The sequence below is a fragment of the Rhinopithecus bieti genome, unplaced genomic scaffold, assembly GCF_001698545.2.
Source record: "Rhinopithecus bieti isolate Rb0 unplaced genomic scaffold, ASM169854v2 scaffold_30957, whole genome shotgun sequence".
Classification (NCBI taxonomy): domain Eukaryota; kingdom Metazoa; phylum Chordata; class Mammalia; order Primates; family Cercopithecidae; genus Rhinopithecus; species Rhinopithecus bieti.
Genome location: NW_016813678.1, coordinates 834,308 through 850,019, shown reverse-complemented (window position 1 = coordinate 850,019; position 15,712 = coordinate 834,308). Strand labels below are relative to the sequence as shown.

At 37.2% G+C, this 15,712-nt stretch overlaps 2 pseudogenes; one reads left to right on the top strand and one right to left on the bottom strand.

The window, feature by feature from the left end:
• Positions 1-11,062: 11,062 nt before the first annotated feature.
• LOC108513193 (60S ribosomal protein L23a pseudogene) lies at positions 11,063-11,543 on the bottom strand (annotated as a pseudogene).
• A 2,543-nt stretch (positions 11,544-14,086) lies between these two features.
• LOC108513192 (protein LSM14 homolog A pseudogene) lies at positions 14,087-15,471 on the top strand (annotated as a pseudogene).
• Positions 15,472-15,712: the final 241 nt, after the last annotated feature.

Here is a 15,712-nt window from a genome sequence, read left to right as displayed (position 1 = left end):
ATTCTAGTCTTGCCTAATGTTTTTCAAATTTTATTATTTTCTACCATTTGGAATGAATTCTAATTTTCCTGGCTACATAACTCCAGAAAATATTTTCAATTTTTTTCTTCTTTCTTTTCCTTTTCCTCCATTTTCCTAATTTGAAATCACTGAAAATTAAACTGTGTTTTATTAAAGTCCTGAAAACTGAAGCTAGACAACTTAAACTTTAGAAGAAAATAATAGCAACCTGATGACATACATAAGCCACTTTCATACCTGCCTGCTGATGTATGGACTTTAGAGTAATGTGGCCTATATCAGTTTTCGATTTTCCAGGATTGTTCTTTTGTTTGTTGTTGTTTTTCTCCCTTCCTTCCCCTATTTTGTCTTCGTAGGATATGAGACTTCACAAGCTGCTAAAATGAGCTTTCCTAATAACTCAGGACTTACCTGTTTAGGAATAGACCATTCTAGCAATAAGAGATCAGACAGAAGCTGAGACCAGAAATTCATTTTCTTCTAAAATGCTTTCTCCAAAAAATTAAAAAAAAAGGGCGGGGGGGAAATTATGAAAGGAAAGTAAACATTGGGGCCCCAAATCACTAAGCTAAAGGGAAAAGTCAAACTGGGAACTGCTTAGGGTCAAGGAAACTTTTCTTTTGAGCTATTAACAGCTTTAACAATGAAGTAAAGTATGCTCCTGTGAACCAATTTTTTTTCAAATGAAGAGACTTGTATACAAATAACTATATTGCCATAAGTTAAGAATACTCACAAATAGTTCCAAATTCTGAAGAAATCAGGTAGAGAGAAACAAATATGCTCCAAATTTTGTTCATAGGAGTATATTTTACTTAATTGTTAAAAGCAGTCAGTAGCTGAAAAGAAAAGTTTCCTTGGCTGAAACAGGGCCAATAGCTTTTGACTGTTGATTTATTCTATTCAAAGTCATCCCTCCATTCACTGAGATAAATGCATGTCTGGTTGCCTCCTTTGGAAAAGCTAATCAGAAACTCAAAAGAATGCAACCATTTGCCTCTCACCTACCTGTGACATGGAAGCCCCCCTGCTTCTGGTTGTCTGACCTGTCTGTATGAAACAAATGTACATCTTACATATATTGATTTATGTCTCATGTCTTCCTATAAAGTATGAAACCAAGCTGTGCCCCAACCACTTTGGACACAAGTCATCAGGACCTTCTGAGGCTGTGTCATGCATGCATGTCCTCAACCTTAGCAAAATAAACCTCCAAGATTAACAGACCTCTCTCAGTTATTAGGGCTTCAAAAAACGTATATGATATAGAAGTTTATTTTTTGACAGGAGAAATATGAAAAAGGATAATCAATATCTAGACTAAAATGCATAGGTGATACATGAAAATATAGGCTAATGAGGGAATTAGGAATAGGAAGAGAGTGCAAGCATGGTGGGTAAGAAGGATGGGTGCATGAAATATGGGTCAGTATAAGCAGTACAGAATTATTTATATCCAGCTACCTTCTTGTTGGAGGACAATTTCTGACAAACAGTTATTACTTTGAATCAATCTATCCTTGATAGAATTTACAAGGTTTTTCTTTCCTTTTGAATTCTCAGCATGTAAAAATTGTATTAAAGTCTTCTATTTTGTCAGGTACAAAAGGTTGCTTGAATTTTCCATTGCAGACTAGAAATCATGAACCTTAGAAGCCTGGGCTCACATGCTAGGATTCTTCCTTCCTGGGGATCCCTTTATATTTAATTTGCTTCATTAGTTGTTGCTGCAGTGAGAATTGGTGAGTAATAATACTGACCTTATAGGATTTTTGTCAAGACAGGAGCACCTTACATAACAGCAGGCACGTAGAAAATAGTCAACAAAGGGCAACTGGAAGAAGTTATTACTTGTAAGGTGATCTTATAACAGGATATAAGAGAACACTATGAAATGACTCAACACACCTTGACTTTACTTCTTTACTACAGAAAAAAAGAAAAAAAGAACACAGGAAGAACAAGTGCTTCCTTGCTAGGAAGTAAGTTATAATGGTCACAAACACTGTGTCTACTATGCTCTGCTCTGTGAAGAATAATTTTTTTCTTCTTTTCAAAAACATCTCTTAAATGTTAACAGTGTTCTTCTCTTCTTATGCACACATATCAATGGGAAATTCATACTTAGAAAAACTGGCTCCTTTCTGATATGAAGAGTCAAACTTTTGACTCTAGTATATGAGTCATTGGAGGATGACCTTAAATTTAATGAAGGCAGAGATAGGAAGAAATTAAGAAATTTATTAACTACAAAAATGACCTACTTTCTGGTTTTACATGCCTTGGCATAATATATTAACTTATTTTCTAGAATGCATTGCTTATTGAACTTAATTGTTAAAAGCTGTATCACTACTGTTAAAGTGATACTGTTAAAAATAGTATCACTACTATTAGGACATTGATTCCTATGTAATCTTTACTCCTATTTGTAACATCACTGTAAAACCTTGGATAATTACTTACTATCTCTGACCATTAGTTTCTTGTCTGAAACTTAGAAATAAGAATACTTATCTAACAGTGTTATTGGGGATACTAAATTAAATAAAAATTTTAAAAATATTGAGATTGTTTTGCATGTCTATAACTGTTTGAAAATGAGATGATAGCCTAAAGTTCTGTTAACTTTCCTGGATTCTAATTTAGCAGATTGTCAAGAATGCAATTCAATGGAACATTTAATATTTTGTCTCCATGATGGTAAAGTCAAACAATTATATTTCTTTAATAAACTTCTATAAGATATGTTTATTTATTGCTTTGGGAGATATAATCCTGTTTTTAATTTTGAAGTCTTGAAAAAACTAAAATAAACAAAGGATTTTGAAGAGAAATCATGATTAAGGAGATAATAACATGAAAAAGAAAATAAGATATTTTATTTATGAAGTAAATTTAAGAGTCAATGTAGATCATTTTAAACCCTGACCTACAGAAGTATAACAAGTATTTGTAGGGAAGAAATATTTTGACAGTGTATAAAGCAGTAAGACAAGTTTCTTTTCTGTCACATAAATGCCAAAAGTCTTCTGATGATGAGAATCACAGTATAAAGCTGGGTGGAAACCAAGGACATACTCTACTCCAGGAATAGTAGACTTTATCTTTCGATATCTCTCCTGTCCCTGACTGCTGCAATGAGGTGTTGAGTACTAGCTAGCTATATAGAGGAAGTTAGGAGGTTGGGGCAAAGAATTTATTTAAAAAGATGCTCTATTGAAAATCTTGGGTCATTACCCCAATCGGTAAAAAATGCATTAAACTCATCTATGCTGGCATCAATATAGTTTGAAAAAATGTAGATTACCAGGCTGATTCGATTCACTAGGAAGCATTGAGTAAACATCTGTGTGTGGCACTATACAAAGAAAACTAAACAGAAATGTCCTGCTTCAAGGGTATAATTATAGGCGATTTTTATGAAGGCATTGATACATCCAGGAAGTCCACAAAAGCCTGCTGGTTCCAGTTTTCCTAAAGTGTGAGAGGATTCAGGAAATAAGCTACTATACCCTATAAAGTTAGAAGGACCTTAAGACATCCAGTGAGACTGCCAGTTGAGGACTCTGGTTCAGATCGAAAAAGATCTGGCAGAAACTGACTGCTAGAAAAGGGACTGTTGAGGCTCTTTTTCGAATCCATGTTTGAGAGGGCAAATGATAAGCACCCCCTTTGGCTCAAAGGGGAGAGGCAGAGTCCAGGATGTCTAACATTCATTAGGCACTAGATACGGAACAGACCATGTAAGAGATGCATATTTATTCATGTGAACGAAGTAGGTAATGTCTTAAACATGCTACATAATTTGAAACATGTTGAAGACAGTTTTTGAAATAATGTTTGATTTAATAAATGCTAACAAAAAGGAGTATCTTCAAATGGGGAGGGGTGGAGGAAGAAGACATATTTTCCTTTGTGTTCTTATGTTTCTCTAGGATCACAGAGAAGTTATGTTTTAAAGATATGCAACATAAATTTTTTTCTGTGACTTCTTAAATTGAAACAGGAAAATGACCTTCAAAGAATTTCAAAGCAGAGAATGAGGTATTAAGATACAATGAGTTTCTATTGCTGTTCGTTTCCAAGTATGTAATGCAAAGTGCATCAGCACCATGGAAGAGGTCCTTCTTAAGAAATCTGCTAGCACATTCGTTTTTCAAATAGGTAAATTGTCTGACTGTTCTTAGATACATTTATTCAATAATGGAAGTAGAAAATCTTGAATCATTTATTTTTATACAGGCATATTTCTCAGCAGTTTGAAAGGACTGTTTTAACCTTGCAAATATGACCTTAGTTTTCCAAATAACCATAAAATTATTTTTTCTTTGCTGTCACTCATAATTACTTGCAGAGAATCAAATAATTGTTCAGGTTGTTATTGCTTCTTAAAACTACAAAATAAAAGTATCCAGATCATTTTAGTTCAGAGATGTTACAACTCTGATAGCTTTGATTATTTTCTCCTAAAAGTCAGTCAATTGAAATTATGGAGCTCAAGTCAGTAAAAGTATTTCCATGAGTAGTGAATTTTGCTTCAGGAGATGAAACGCCAGTACTTCCGTAAAGAAAAGTAATATGAATCAATACCTGTGGTGCAGGTGTGCTTGGCAGGCAGTAATATATAACACCACATGGTGTCCAAGTTCTAGAACCCCTTATGAGAAGAGTGGCTGATGATACAGAACAAACCTCATGCAGAGATTGCTACTTAGTAACATGCTGAGCCATTATCTTGGCTGGGGATTTCTATGAACCAGAGTGACCCAGGAGTTGACACGGTTCAGTGTGTGTGGAGTCCTAGATGATAAATGTTCGACCTGGTCAGCTGTTCAGGCTCCACCCAAAGACCTGCTGAATCAGAACCTGAATCACCAATTGATGTTTTAACAAGCCCTCTAGGTGATTCTGTTGCAACTAAAGTTTGAGAACCACTGCCCTAGACAGAAGCACAGAGAAGGAGCATTTAATTCATCCTTGGGCAGTCAGGGAGGCTTCAAAAAAGAGTCACTAATTTTGATAGAAATTTGTGAGGGATGAGAGGAAGATCAGAATGACTGCAATACAAAGAGCAAGCATTTAAGAAAACATAGAGAGAATTTGTCCTACAAAAGATGTAGTTATGAAAATGGAATATTAAGTGTGTAGGCAAAATAGTGGGAAAGATGAAAAATTGTTGCTGACTTTGTGTGCCATGAGAAGTATCGGCATCTTTGAAGAGCCACTTAAAGAGGAAGGAGGTTGTAAAAGCCAACATAGAATTACAAAAGAGAGAATGGATTCAACAGTTTCTTATGAGGTATATAATTAGCAGTGTTTGGTTTTTGATGGAAAGAAGAGGAAAGGGATAACAGGATGAGAACCAGTTTTCCTAGATGGAGGAGAAGAGGAAGGTATTGTCACCAAATGAGATATGAAATCAAGAGGAGAATATGTGTGCAGTGCATGCACATGCACTCATTTAGACATACTGAGTTTGCAAATTTTATAGGACCTCTTAAGGTTGATGTTCATTAGGAGACTAAATTTTATGTCTTAAGTCCTAAAGAGAGTGTAGGTTGTAGGTTATACAAGTCATGAGAAAGGGCAGGATTCCTTAGGACTGCAATATGAAGCTATAGAAATTTTGTTTTGCTTAACTACTTTCAGCTCATGGATCCTCTTCATGATCTGAAGGAACTATTGAACCTCCTCCCAGAGAAAGGCACTCACAGGTAAAACTCTGCCTCCAATCTCTGTGTTTATGGACCTCTGAGTGAAGCTCATCCTTTCATATCTAAGGACCCAGATGAAGAATACTTGATGTGTAGTTCCAGTTGCCATGTGGTTTCAGAAGCCTTAGAAATCATGATTAAAATAGTACTAGATCGAGGTTGTGTAAGATAATGCTCAATACAAGTTAGATAACAATAGCAAAATAAGTGTTAAGTATTTCAATTTTCCAAAAATGAACCTGAACCTTCTCATTTCCCTCTTTCTTTAATCTCTCCACACTATATGCCATATTCCAGCTAGGAGAAACAAAAAACAAACAAACAAGAAACAAAATAAAGCAAAACATATTCATAATCCCTCTGTCCATAAAATCCAAATCTCTTTGCTCTACATCCTTAAGCTGGCTTTGTTTCTTACGTATTAGATTTGGGGATAGTATTGTCTAGTATAGTTTTTCCTGCAGTATATAGAGGAAAGGTCATGGGCAAATTCATGCTATTTGAAACCGTGATTTTGAATCTAGGCTGTGTAATTTGTGAATTATATTACCTAAACTTTAGTATCTTGGTTTCTGAAACTCAGTTTTTTCATCTATAAAAAGGGTTAATGACTCCTATTTGGGAGACTAGCAAATTGAGATTAATAAATTTAGATTTTGCAGGAACATTAAGTAGAGTGCACTGTAGACAGCACGTCTTCTCCTAAATCTTAATCAAGGCCAGGATCTGAGAGAAGTGCTCATGAGAATTGATAAAACATTATTAGGTTGCTGAACCATTCCAGGACATGTAAAAAAATGAAGAAAGAAAATATCTACCAGCTCTCTTCTCAGGGAACATGTTTGTCTTTGGTTGGAAGGAAATACTTTGATAAGCCGCTTGGAGTGTGAGGTGAGACGCCTCCTTCCCCCAAGGAGTATTTTGAATAAAAACAGATGGTCATTAAACTGCCTCCCTCAGAGGGTGGGTCCAACATAAAAGAGGAGCTTTAATTTGTAAAGTAGGTTTTGCAGAGCAGAGCTGAGGCCCCATCACTGGCTTTAACCTACCCTACCCTGCCCCCATGAGACTAACAGCTTCTTCTCTAAATAAATGTTAAATAAAAAATTTTAAACCTATTGAATTAATATTATGCAAATTGGCTGACCACCCTGCATTTCTGAGTGCTTGTTTCCATAGTCTTAATGTGGCTAAAATATTGGGGTGAAGTTAGTTGTGGGAGTTCAGTTGAAATAGAGAGCATAGATTTCATGTATATGACCACGTAGGTTTCTCCCCAGATGGTGCAATTGATTTGTCATGCTTTGTTGAAGCAATATTCTAGGGCTTGCTCTGATTTTATTGTGAATCTTGAAAGCATTGACATGATGTTCCTAGAAAACGTTAGGGACCTTAAGAACTCTTAAGAAGTGAGGGTGACAAGACAGGTGGGTTTGGTTGTGCTAAAGCAGTCCTATCTGTGATTGGTTCTAATTTTCATAATTCTGAATAGAATATTTTTGTGAGAAAAAAAAGGTGTAAGGTTTAAAATGTTTGAAAATCCACTTGAAAAATTTGTGAGGTTTACACTCCTGTGGAACAAACAAAAACCATAACATAATTTTCACAATTTACATCATTGATTTCACATATTTATATTTGTTTTAGCTCGTTTTTGAAAGTTTAATTGCCCCTTCAGCTCTCTCCCTCCACAGGCCTTACCTATGATAGTTTCCTCTTCAACAAGTAAACAACAAAGCCCTGCCTCTTTTTTACAGATTGTGTGGCAAATGCATGAAATTACAGAGTGTAGTGTTGGCTTTCATTTTTTTGAACTCTTTTCTGAGTTTTTGGTTAGCTTTTCTCTGTAGTTAATTCTTCCCCTTAAAGTTAGAGTGAACATCAATATTTTACCAGTTACTTTCATGTCTCACCTGTCTTCCTGTTTTTCTGACTAAATCCCACTTTGTGTCTGACCAAGCCACGTGGCTGTGATGGAGGGGAAAGGACTACTCTTCTCCATGTGGAGGATGAGACCCAGAGTGACATGCACAAATGACAGAGTGGAACTTCCATTTCTGGGAGGACCAATGGATGTAAAAAACGGAGATATTCCTTGATTCTTTTTTTCTTTCAAAGGAAGATAGATATGTTTAACTTGTGAAAGAGAACATGGACAGGTTTCAAAACAAGAGATTTGTTACGTTTACTATAGATTCACTACAAAAGGTGACAAACTACCAACTGTAAAATGGGGCTTAAATCTTTGGTGATCAGAACATCATCTCAGGAAAAGTATGCTGTGGAATGTGTGCTATTAAACCCTCTCACAAATTACTGTGAAGATAAGAACTTGAAGGAATATAAGACATATTGTAGTATATGGCTTCTAAATTTACTACACTCTTATCCTTCAAAGTTCCTTAAATGAACTTTAGAACTGTTTTTGAATTAGTGCCTGAGACAAGAGGTACCATGGGCCAATGTATTTTCCTTTTAATTAGGGAACACACATAATTTAGAGAAATAAAGGTGAATCTTAGAAACTCTGTTTAATGGTTTTTAGTTACAAACTTCCATTTTATTAAAATTAGCTTGTAATAAAAGAGAAGCTACTTGATAGTATAAATTAGTTGCCTTAAATTGGTCTCCTTTTATTTTTTCATCAAGTTATAGAAGGAACTCAGTAAAAAAGCAGGAACTTTCTTGAATTTCCAAGGGTAGATACATTTGGAGGTATTATTGCAAAGGATCATGGGGAAGAGAGAAGGCCTATGGTAGTGCAGAGAGGAACTGTGATATAGGAAAACATAAAAGACAAAGAAGTGGAAAAGTCCCACTGTTTTTAGCCAGTTCCAACAAGAACTAATGAAATTTTCTCTGAAATACCCTACTCCATCCCCGTGCACCCAGACACACAATCCAACGGTTTCCATTAAAACTGGAAGTTTCAGAACCATAGCTAATCTGCAATGTAAGCACATGGAATCAGAAAAGCTAATGGATTCCATAGTCATCAACCACCCTCCTGCTTTGGATCACAGACAAGGGAGGCATGGTTTGAACATGTGAAATAGATGTAGAGATTACATAATGCAGCTTTAAATTGTAGTTCATTTTAAACAGACCACTATTAGGAAAATTGTGTGTGTGTGTGTGTGTGTGTGTCTGTGTTTCTAAGGGGAATGTGGTTTGAAGAAGTACAATTTATGTGATCTGGGAAATCCTTACAAATGAATTCCATCCCACCCTCTCAAGAAAATACTATGATTGTGGCAGCTACCTGATTAAGCTGTATTCTATTACTAGTCTATGATGAGTATCACTCTGCTGCTTGTCTTACATACCGGCACAGTAAATAATAACAAGAAGCCATTAAAATAAGTATTTATAGTTAAGTCTCGATCGGTCACACAAGAGGGTTTTTGGTTGTATTGAATGGAAATAATTGTTTCTCTAACACACTTTCAATAGTATTAATAAGACCCACTTAACTAAATGTCGTATCTTATGTTCTGTGAGGAAATATCTTACCTCAAAGAATAGTCTAGAGTGTCAAGAAGGAGTGCTAGAAGAACCTGGTTCTCATTTCTTAAATTTTCTCTTATGGTACTTATCAGTGCTATGAGTATTCAGAGGAATGTCTTAGTAAAAAGGGTTGACAGCGCTCCCAAGAAATCAGTGAAATAATGAGACAAAAGCATGAGTCAAATAGAGTTGGAGGCCACTGATGAATAAGTTTCAGAATACAGAAGGCTTCAAGTAGTAGAAAAAGTTTCTATTTATCTTTTTTAAAGCTACTGTATATACAAATTAAAACTAAACTAGTCCTCTCTTCCTTGGTTTCAATGACCATAAAGCAAAAGGGCATATACCAGATTTGCCTTGGTTGCTACAACCAATTTACTGTTTCAGAAGATTTAGAATCTTCTGAAATACAATATTCCTAATTTTTCCAAAGATTTTCATATTATGCATTTGTCTCCAGGAAATTTATCATATTGTATCAATTTCACAAAATACACTTCTTTCATAATCACTAATTTCCACAGTGATATACGGAAAGATATAAGAAAATATGCTATTTTCTGGGCAGGCGCTGTGACTCATGCCTGTAATCCCAGCACTTTGGGAGGTCGAGGTGAGTGGATCACCTGAGGTCAGGCGTTCAAGACCAGCCTGGCCAATATGGTGAAACCCCATTTCCACTAAAAATACAAAAATTAGCCCGGCATGGTGGCATACACCTGTAATCCCAGCTACTCAGGAGGCTGAGGCAGGAGAATTGCTTGAACTCAGGAGGTGGAGGTTGCTAGTGAGCCGAGATTGTGCCACTGCACTGTAGCCTGGGCAACAGAGTGAGATGTTGTCTCCAAAAAAAAAAAAAGCTATTTTTCAATAGAAAAACAATGATAATTTTCTATATATGCATCTATAAACCTATAGATGCATATAAATATTCAGTTCATAGTCTTTAGTTCAAGAGCATACAGTTTGCTGTCCATATCTGTGGGTTCTGCACCCATGCATTCAAACAATTGTAGGCTGAAAATGTTTGGGGAAAAAAATGGATGGTCACATAGACTTTCACGTCATTCTTTTCTTTTTTTTTTTTTTGAGACGGAGTCTTGCTCTGTCGCCCAGGCTGGAGTGCAGTGGCCGGATCTCAGCTCACTGCAAGCTCCACCTCCCAGGTTCACCCCATTCTCCTGCCTCAGCCTCCCGAGTAGCTGGGACTACAGGCTCCTGCCACCTCGCCCGGCTAGTTTTTTGTATTTTTTTTTTAGTAGAGACGGGGTTTCACCGTGTTAGCCAGGATGGTCTCGATCTCCTGACCTTGTGATCCGCCCGTCTCAGCCTCCCAAAGTGCTGGGATTACAGGCTTGAGCCACCGCGCCCGGCCCCATGTCATTATTTTCTAAACAATACAGTATGACAACTATTTACATAGCGCTTATATTGTATTAGGCACTTTAAGTAATCTAGAGATGATTTAAAGTATATAGAAGGATTATGTAGGTTATATGTATATAGTACAACATTTTATATCAGGGACTTGATCATCCATGGATTTTGGTATTGGCAGGGGTCTCCTGGAACCAATTCCCCAAAGATATGAAAGACAAGTATACTATATTTTAGAAAGTTTCTTGTAGTTCTCTCATTCTGAATTCAAGATATATTTTTAATAGATAAAATTTTATAGCCCGTTTGACTCTCAATATTACTTAGTATATAAAATCTTTTAAATCCAAAGTGCCCATGAAAAGGAATATTTACAATACTTTTTTTTTTTTTTACGGTATATATATATATATATTTAGAATTAGCAAGCTAGACTCAGTTTACATTATCCCAACTTTGCTAGCAACATCCAAAGCATTGATATCAGGAGCCAGTTCAACATATGCCTTCTTCTCTCCATCAGGCCAAATCAGGGTGTTGCTAGCAACAACTAGCATCTTCTTCACTATGAGCTTCTTCACTATCTGTTTGATCTGGTGCTTGTTGGTTTTAACATCCACAGTGAATAGAAGTGTGTTGTTGTCTTCTATCTTCTTCATGGCAGACTCAGTGGTCAGCAGAAACTTGATGATAGCATAGTGGTCAAGCTTATTTCTCCTGGGGGCGCTCTTCTGAGGATATTTGGGCTGCTTCAAGAGTCATAGTATCTTGGGCTGCGGCAAGGTGGGTGACATGTGGATCTTCTTTTGTGTGTGTGTGTGTGGCTGTGGACACCTTTCAACACTGCCTTCTCGACCTTTAAAGCCTTCGCTTTGGCTTCCGCTTTAGGAGGGCGGGAACTTCCTTCGCTTTGGGCGCCATCTTGTGAAATGGGTCCAATGCTTAAAAAAAAAAAAATCTACAACTGCTTTTAAAAAATGCATTCCTAGTTTCATCTCAAGATATAGAAACATGTCTTTTTTGTTCTCTTACTCCTGGTCATATCAACAGTTCAAGGGGCTGGGTGGGGTGGGAGTGGGACCAACATTGAAGATGAAGAAATTCTCACCTGTGTCTGTTTGTCATCTCTACTTGTATAACAAAAAGTAAATTGCTAGATAAGTGAGTACTTAGGTATTCTAATTTGGAATGGACTGGCATTTGGAAGTAAACTGTATCACAGTATAGAAAGTTTTAAATTTGTAGCTCTCAGTCTTATTCATCTTTCTGTCTTGTTAATTCATTTTTTAAAACCTATATTGTCTGTGCTTAGATTGTGAGTTTTTCAAAGAAATGCTAATTGCTTAATGTCTGAAGAAACTTCATCTCTCAGAGTAATTTCAATTTTCTTTTGACTATGAAGTTTCTGGTAGCAGGAAGGCTTAATTTGGCAAACTCTTGCATTTTAAAAGTTTAAAATGAGAGAAACAGAAGGCCACCAAAGAACCATTCTGAAATAGAAATGAAGTTCTAATTAAAAAATTATTCATTCTACGCCCCTAGGATGAAGACATAATTGCCCAATAGGTCCCTCTGTAATGGGAAGTAATCTGGCAAACCATACTTTTCTCCCAAATACCTAGGAGACATAAATGATTTTTTCCAATAAAATATTTTATCAATAAGGGCAGGAAGCCTTTCCAAATACATATGTGAGATGTACCTTTATCCCAAATGAATTGCTTAATAGAGTTTTACAGATCGGACACGGCCCGGCAGCCTGAACAGATTTATCCCAATTTATTTTCTTTGATTTTCCAAAGATAAATTATTTTTCCCTTTAATTTTGCCCTGGGAAATTGTTTAAAGTGAGCCAGTATTCCACAAACCATAATGAAACAAAAGAAGTTGGCATTTTAAATAAGGCAACAGGCTTTCATTCTATGAAACTTCTTATACTGTGGATTAATTTCTTATACTATGAAACTTCTTATACTATGGATTAATTTTGCTTTCTTGAAATTCTAGCTATCTTGGTTTTCACAACACAACATTTTTCTTGGATCTCCTGCTTCCTCTGTGGTCTTCATCTTTTTTTGTTTGTTTGATCTCTTTTGTCCTCATCCTCTTCCTAATTTTTAAATGTAAGTCTTCCTTTCAGGGTTGGATCTTTGTTTCCAATCTTTCCCACTTTGCTGCCATGTGCCCAGGCTCAGTCTCTCTTCTAAAACATGGTCCTTTGTATTTCTTCCTAATGTGTTGAAAATCAAACTCATCACATCTTTTTCCACAAGTTTCCAGGCTCTGTTTGTAACAGAACCATTTCCTCAGTCATACTGTCTCTTTAAGCATCTGAGATGTCTTACTTTTCTTCTAGTTCCTAGGTCAATTACCCCATCACTGCAGCCATGGTTCTCTCTTCTGTTTCTTCTTACTTACCCTTGTTTCAGGCAGTCATTTTTCCCTTGCATAATATAATGAAATGTAATTGATGTCCCTACCTCTTGTCTCTGTCATGATGAATTCCATGGTAATACTTACAAATCAATCTTCCTGAAGTATAGTATTAGCTATGTCAATTCTCTACCAAAAATCCTTACTAGTTTGCCATTTTCTGCTGTATAAAATACAATATTCTCATCCTGGCACACAAGTCCATCCAAATACGGGCCTACCATGTTCTCATCCTCTCACAGTAATGTGTATCTCAGCCAAACTGGTGTTGGTATTCCTAGGACTAACTTCGTGATTTCCTAACTTTTTGCCTTCATCAATGCTTTTCCTTTAATGAGGACTTTCCTACCCTATCATCTGCCTCAAGTTGTTAACATAGCGCTTAATTTTCAAATGCTACCTTACACAGGAAGCCTTCCTTCAACTTCTAGCCAGGCACAATTCCTTTTGTTTCTTTTATCTTCATCTTCCCAGGGCATTGTGCTTGTATGTTTCTAGTGGTACCAACCTTGTTCCACTTTAGCTATTTGAGGATGTGTATATTGCAATTCCACACATTTTTAATTACTCATCTGTAAAATAAAATGAAAGGCACCTATTACAGTGTAAAGTCTCTGGGGGAAGGACCGGTTTATTCACACGTGTCTTTGATGTAGCACACCGCAGGGGCCTAGGCAGTAATAGATGCTTTAATTACTATTGGTTTTACTGAATTGTGAAGACAGCAATAATATTTAGTACATGTACATTTAGACATAAGTTTGCTCTGCAGTTATTTGAGGCATCTTAGAAAACAATCTAAGATTTAAGTCCTAAGGGATATCGTTTTTCAGATTTTAGAAGTCAGGATGGTTCTTTGGAGTTTTCATTTTTTCTTTTAATGAAATGAAAATAAAGCTGATTTAGCGGAGCCGGCGTCTCCACCATGTTAGGTCTGAGGCGGCTGCCATGGGCGCGATGGATACCGCGGATCCCGCGACAGCCCACGTGGGGTCCGCCGCTCTGCTAGCGCCGGGAGCTGCGGTGACACCATGAGCCGGGGCACCGGTTCCCTCCACAGCAAGATCAGCCGGATCTCCAAGGCAGAGATCTGCTACGAGGGCATCCTCTGCACCACCGACACCTAGAACCCCACCGTAGCCTTCGCCAAAATTCCATTTTCTGGTACAGAAGATACATCGTCCAATACCACCTCGAGATGAAGTATTGGAATATATTGTGTTCAATGGGAGTGACATTAAAGACCTCACTGTTTGTGAGCCACCAAAACCACGGTGTTCTGTGCCTGAAGACCCAGCTATCCTTCAGTCCTCACTAGGCTCATCAACTTCTTCATTCCAGTGAGTGGGTTCTCACGGGCCTTTTGCCAAGATGCCCATACACAGTCAGTTCAGTCCAAACTCCTTAGCTGGGTAGGAGTTTCGTGCTGTTGGTGTTGCTGGAAGCTCTTTGACATCGTTTGGAACAGAAACATCAAATAGTGGTATCTTACCCCAAAGTAGTGTGGTTGGCTCTGCCTTAACACAGGATACAAGATCTCTAAAAGCACAGTTGTCTCAAGTTCCCTCAAGCCCTCAGTTAGACACTTTGAGGAAAGCTCAACCATGGAACAAGCAGTGAAGACTGTCTTGGCCCATTTACCTGCTCCAGCACCTGTTGGGAGAAGGAGCCCTGTATCAACTAGGCCTTTGCCATCTACCAATCAAAAAGCAATAGAGAATCAAGAGCACTGGTGAGCTGAAATACACAATGTTTCAAGACCAGAAAACGAGCAACTCAGAAATGATAGCAAGAGACAAAGAGCTCCAGGTGCTCCTTCAGCTCCAAGGAGAGGGCGTAGGGTTCAGCGGGGTACCAGGTATTCTACGAGATGGACCAATGAAATTTGGGAAAGGTTTTGACTTTGAAAGTGCAAATGCACAATTCAACAAGGGAGAGATGGACAGAGATTTTCATAATAAACTTAAAAGAAGATAAACGTGAGAAACAGGAGGAGCCTGTAAATGGTGAGGATAAAGGTGACCCAGGAGTTGATACCCAAAACAGTAAAGGAAATGCTGATGAAGAAGATCCACTTGGACCTAATTGCTAGTAGGAAAAAACTAAATCCTTCTTTGATAATATTTCTTGTGATGACAATAGGGAACGTAGATCAACATGGGCTGAAGAAAAAAGATTAAATGCTAAAACATTTGAAATCCCACTTTATCCAAACCCTGGCCATGGGAGATACAGAGGCAGAGGAATCCTTGGCTTCTGTGGTGGCAGAGGGCATGGTGGGGCAGATGTGGCACTTTCACCATCCCTGGAAGATTTCACAGTGGATTCGGAGGAGGTCATGGGGGCAGGGAGTTTTCGGATTTCGAATATAGGAAAGACAACAAAGTTGCTGGATGGTCTATAAACAAGTCTCTGAAAATAGGTGAATTTTTAGCTCTTCATGGTCCTGAAAATTGATTTTAGTCTTTGTGAAGAATGAAGTGAATTTGCTGTACATTTGTCATCAGCACTGGGTTTTGTTTTGTGTTTGTTTTCTGCTTAATTTCAAAGATAAAATGTAGTTACTTTTTGGAGTGGGGAGGAGAAAGGCTAATCTTAAAAAATAAATATAAAATATATTTGGAATAGCACAAAGTTAAGTAATTTTTTTTTTTTTT